At 27.4% G+C, this 6,090-nt stretch overlaps 1 long non-coding RNA gene across 1 annotated transcript; it reads right to left on the reverse strand.

Annotated features, from left to right (window-relative positions):
• Nucleotides 1-131: 131 nt before the first annotated feature.
• On the reverse strand, nucleotides 132-5,550 carry LOC136088911 (uncharacterized). Its single transcript, XR_010642622.1, has 2 exons — nucleotides 2,217-5,550; nucleotides 132-2,101 (listed from the first exon to the last, which is right to left on the reverse strand). It is a non-coding gene; the product is annotated as an uncharacterized LOC136088911 (long non-coding RNA).
• Between the last annotated feature and the right edge of the window lie 540 nt (nucleotides 5,551-6,090).

The following is a 6,090-nucleotide window of genomic DNA, read 5'->3' on the forward strand; positions in this document are numbered from 1 at the left end:
AATTTAGCACAAATAATAAATATAAAAAAGTAACGCTATTCAAAGAACAGGGGAAACTTGCAGAAGACCATGTGGTCTTGTCATCAAAAAACCACTTTTAGTTGCGATATTTCTATATACTGAATTTATTAAAAAATTTCAGTCTAGCAAAGTCTCATAGTGGCACATATAAAAAGCTATTAGGTAATAGAAAAGAAGAAAAGAGCTGTATTTGATACACATAAATATATAATTACATGACTTGTTATACTTAATATATTGACAGACATGTACGAAATATAAATAAAATCTAACATATACTTTGCTTTGAAGTAAATTTTTTTTTTTTTTGAGTTATTTGTTTCAATATACGCTCGAAAAATTGTTTATGTCTAGAACAGGTTTTTTAAATAGTACTTTCAGTGAATTTGGGTAATGTAATTTTGTAATTGTAGTATTTTTAGAAATTAATTTGTTGTAGAGGTAACGACCGCGATACGAAATAGAGAAAACAATAACAACAACAACAACAACAACAACAACTACAGTGATAACAATAATAATATTAACAACATTAACAATAATAATATTAACAACATTAACAATAATAATATTAACAACATTAACAATAATAAGAGTAACATTAAAAGTAATAGTAACAATAAAATATTAGTCTAAAATATACAAAAACTAAAAACAATAAATTAAATTTTGCAACACAGTAGTAACCCAGTAAACACACAAACGTCTACTAAACGTCAAAGCAACGTTTCAACAAAACGTTCAGTTTCGGTCAATTATCCGTTAAGAATGAAACCAGATTAACGTTAAGAACAAACGTCCATAAAACGTCTATATTCAAACGTATTATAGACGTCTATTATAGGGTTATTATACGTATATAAAGCGTATAGATTTTGTTTAATTTACGTCTAAATCTAGTCTAACTAACGTATATAAAGCGTTTAGTTTTAGTCTAAGTAAACGTATATTAAACTTGTCTATTAGTTTATTTGGTTTAGTTAATGTAAATTTAATCTATTTAAATTTTAAAACTAATATAAGTTAAAATTACGTTATAACTTTTTAACTTTATATAAGTAATAAGAGCTATATAGGTCGTGAAATGTATAAATAAGATATAGTTATAAAAGACCGGGGGCTGTATTCTCATCTCTCCGTTAAGCTTAACGGAGCGTTAGTCAAAAATTTCTTTTAAACTACATTAATAAAAAATTTATTTAAAATTATAATTTTTTAAAAATAAATGTTTTATTTTGGTATAAGTTTTATTTTAAAGAATTTATATAAATTTTTGTCATTTCTTTACAAATTTCAGACAAAAGCTCCGTTAAGCTTAACGGAGAGATGAGAATACGGCCGCTGGTCTTATTTTTTATACTTTTTATAACTATTATATTATGTTTATAAACTTTTATACTATACTACGTATGTTATACTTTTATTTTATAAAACTATATATAAAGTTATAAACTTATATAAAACATTTTCATATAGTGGGGATTTTAGAGAAATGTTTCGATAATTAAGAAAAAATTAAATGATCAAGCTTTTGGCAGAGGAAATATTATATTAAAAAATTTCTATCAAATATTTTTTAAATATAATCTCAGCAGAAAATAAAAGTTTACATTAAGATTAAGTCAAAAATTACTTATAAAATTAATAAACTCATAAACAAATATTTTGGACCACTGGTTTATCCATCATCAAAAATCTTCCTAGAATACCGTCTACCACTTGTTTATCATGCACCTGTTTGTGCAGCATCATCATCTACATCGTTATCCTAATCGTCGTTACCTGATTTGTAACCGCAAAAAACTCGGGGTAAAATAGATAGCATTAATTTTAAATTTTAATTAAAATAATTTAAATGTACATTCATAAATCAAAATTGGAATTACACAGAACAACTTTACATATAGAGGATTTTCTGAATGGAAGTTTCCGAAATTTCCTGTACCATCCATGTTTATTTTTGACAAAAATAAACATGGAAAATTTCGTAACGTCGCGCCATATTATATGCAGTGGCTTTTACCAGCTCTGTTCTACCAATTTTCTTTAGCAAATATAACTAAATTAAGCTAAAATGCATCTAAAATAAAAAAAATTATTTATTAAACCTCTTGATTAATGCAAAGATGAATACCTACAGTGACACTATCATACTATCGCGTACAAAATAAATTTAAACTGTTTATAAAACTTACGAAAAAAGTTCTTGCTGCAGGACTTTTATAACGAGAGACCAGCAACTCATATTTTTTAAGTGTGTCAATGTTGCAATCAATAATTTCTAAAAGATCTGAGTCCATTAAGTTGTTGGCATTTAAGAAGGTAGATTGTCGCGATAAGAGGTTTTTAACTTTTTAGCTCGCGACGCTCGTTTATTATTTATTAATCAGTCGTTTTGCTTTCAGTTGTTGTATGGAAGCGAATCTTGAAAACTCATCGAAATTAATTATTTAGTCAATAAAAAGTCATTTTTTAATAATTTTTTTCTATTTTGTTTTAATCATGCCTATTTAAACCGCGTGACTTAAGCTATTATATGAGTCTTCTGACCAATGGCTATATTACTATATTATAATATAATAAACGTTTATTAAACGTCGATCAAACGTTTAGAATAACAACTTATATTAGTTAATATTGTAAACGTTTGATTGACGTTTAATAAACGTATAAATTAAAAGATTTAAAGCGTAGATTTTAAATCTATAAATTTTACGTTTAATTAAAGTCGATTAAAGGTTTACAATATTGACTAATGTAAGTCGATATTCTAAACGTTAGATCGACGTTTAGTAAACATATATATAAAAAAGTTTGAAATATGCATTTTAAATCAAGCGTCGATTTTTAGACAATAATAGGTCGCTAAACGCTATATCTATTTTTCGACCGATTTCGATTAAATATTGACCAGTTCTGAACCAATCTGTGTTTACTGGGAAGATTAAAAAGTAGTTTTACATGAAAAAACCCACTAAAAAGTTTTAAGCATTTACGCTTTTATTTTTTTAGATTTATCCATATTGTGTCTTTATTATTTAAGAGCTAGAAAAGTCAATGTGTGTACAGGTTTTTCTTGCTTAACTCAAAATGTCAATCTAAGCATAGTCGTTTATTTGCGTTTATTCATTTAACTTGCGTTTATTTACTATGTTTTGGCAAAAGTATGTCCTAACACTTTTGTTTTTTCATTATCATTTATCATATTTGGGCATTTCCAAAAAATCACGCACGAAAACTCGTATATGCTTTTTCTATTATTTTCATAATAATAAAACTGGCAGCCTCCATTTTATTCTTATTTAATTCTAACCGATATTCATTAGTAATGTTAAAGTTAAAAATATCTAATATCAAATTAAGTTTGAAACGGAATCACGCATAAACTTTAATTCCTCGGAACATAAGTTTCAGCAGTATACTTTTTTTTTTTAATAATATTTTAAATATTAGTAAAGATTTCCAGAAAGTTACAAGATTGCACTATTATCATAGAATATATGATAGCACTATGTATTACTAGGTAACACAGCAAAAAAGTTGAAAATTTATGGATTTCATATTAAAACATATCAAATCGGTTGCATTTGAATGTCTATAATCGTTCAAAACTAAAACTAGTTTTTTTTGCTTCAAGATGACCTTGTCCCAGATTTGGGACAAGTCTGCAGTGCTTTAGAGATCTGGGTCAAGTGCTCTCCCGCAGTGCTCTGAAGACTTGACTCGAAAAAAATTTAACGAGAAAGTTCACAACGCCTTTATTTCTGATGGTGCTTTCATTCTTAATCATGGCCTACTTAAATGGCCTGATTTGTCGCATTTTCCGGAAAAAAAATTAAGTGACCAGTTTTTTTTACGGATTATGTATAAAAGCATGAGTTCCTGTTAAAGTTAAAAGTCGTGTTTGCACTATAAATGTTTTATTCTTATTTTATTAAAATGGTAAACTAACAGTTAGATTTTCTTTGAGTACTTACATTATTTTGTGCTGAATTTTTTGCTAACTGATTGCCTGCTTCAGTTTATTCCAATAACATAGAATACTGAAATAAGTTTTCAGATAGTTATCAACATGCTACTTAAAATAAACTTACATTTTGCTAAGATTGCCTGATACTCTCCATTGAAAATAAAATTAAAGGTTTGTAATTTTGGAATTATTATAATTAAAATTAAAAGAAATATTTTTAACTAGGAATATTTATTTGGTCTTTGAAATTTTTTTCCAAGTGCTGTTTCCAAGATAAGTGACTTGATAATTAATTTTTCTGCTCTTTTTTTTAATTCCTATTCAGTAATTATTCTTTTAATAAACTTTATGAAATATATTCCCTGCTATGTAACCAGCAGTAACTTCAACTTAGTCTCTGGAACAATCAAATAAAAAAAAAGGGAAAAATATTTTTTTTGCATTCTTTTTGTTTTTTTTTTGTTTTTATTTTTATTTTTAGGTGCCCCAAGAAGTCCTAACGGTCTTGTCACAGAGCACCACGGAGGTGCATTTAACCGGGAAGTTTACGCCTCCTTCCTTACTGTGACGCGAAAATTTGTCCAGAGCTCGTTTCGAACCTGGATCTCCTGCTTATTCAACAAGTTGTTTCCTACATTTTTCATAAAACGGATTGTATTATATAACAAGTACGTTTTAAATACTCCTTTAATAAACTGGATGATAAATAGTTTTCTATCTCCAGTAAATGCTTTATAAAACAATGAAAATGTATTAACATTGTTAGAAGGGTTATCGGTAACAACAGCTTTTATTTTAAATTTAATTTGGTGAATTGAGATAATACACTGATCGATTCCTTTTTTCAAACATAAAAAAAGATTTCGCAGCATAAAAATACATTTTTGAAACCCTAAAATCATAAAAATAAAAACAACTTCTCTATGGAGATTATTTTCACAATCTTTTCCAAATTATTCACCACTTTGATATTAGACTGCTTATTGCAAATCATACCTACATGAAGCAGGCAATCACTTAATACACAGTTTTTGTCAATGTTTTTTTAACATACTACAGTTTTTAATTTATAATTTTCACCACTGCGAAACCATTTAGGTAAGATATAGCCTTTATAAGACAATGAAAAATAAAGAATTTTATTACAGCCATTGACTTAAAAACAGTTGACATGACCTGATTTGTTGCATTTTAGTTGTTGCATGTTTGAAACATACAGCATTATAGAGTGTTTACATCGCAAAACATTGTTTTACAGTGTTAATATTCCTAAGAAAAATCTATGTTTTATTCCTAATAATTGAATTTATAATAAATACAAAATTACAAACCTTTATTTATTTTTTTAAAGCTATTTCCATCGGAGAGTTGTGGGTAGTTTTAGCAAAATGTAAGGTTATTATTAGTAGCATGTTGATATATGTTGATATAGCTACCTGAAAGCCTATCTCAGTATTCTGTGTTATTGGAATAAATGAAGCAAGCAATCAGTTAGCGAAAATCCAGCAAAACACAAAGTAATTATTCAAAGAAAATCCAACTATTATCTAACCATTTTAATAAAGTATTTTATAGTCTTTATTTTACAAGAATAAAACATTTATAGTGCAAAGACGACTCTAATCCATAACAAGAACTCAAGCTTTTATACATAAGCCGTAAAAAAAACTGGTCACTTAGTTTTTTACGGAAAATGCAACAAATCAGGCCATGTAATTTAAATAGGCCATTTTTGAGCATGCATTGAACATGATCAAGAGGAACATACCTCTTGTTTCTGACGTCAACGCTGTGTTACGGGTGCTTGACGGTTAAAACGGTTTAAATTGAAAACCTCATAAATCGGTTAAAATTAAAAAATGTTTAAACGGTTGAACATCTTAATATCATATCCGCATTTTAATAGATTTATTTTTACTTCTCAAAACGCGCTTTGATAAGCCAAAGTTTTTTCTCAAGTTTTTCTAGATCTAACGACCAACCATTATTGTGCATGTGTGCGTCATTCGAAGCGCCGCTATGTTTGTAAAAAAAAAACTTTTGTTGATAAATAAAAAAGATTTTTTTTTGTTGACCAATAAAAAAGACGTTCATTCAAA

This window comes from Hydra vulgaris, chromosome 12 (assembly GCF_038396675.1).
Source record: "Hydra vulgaris chromosome 12, alternate assembly HydraT2T_AEP".
Taxonomy (NCBI): domain Eukaryota; kingdom Metazoa; phylum Cnidaria; class Hydrozoa; order Anthoathecata; family Hydridae; genus Hydra; species Hydra vulgaris.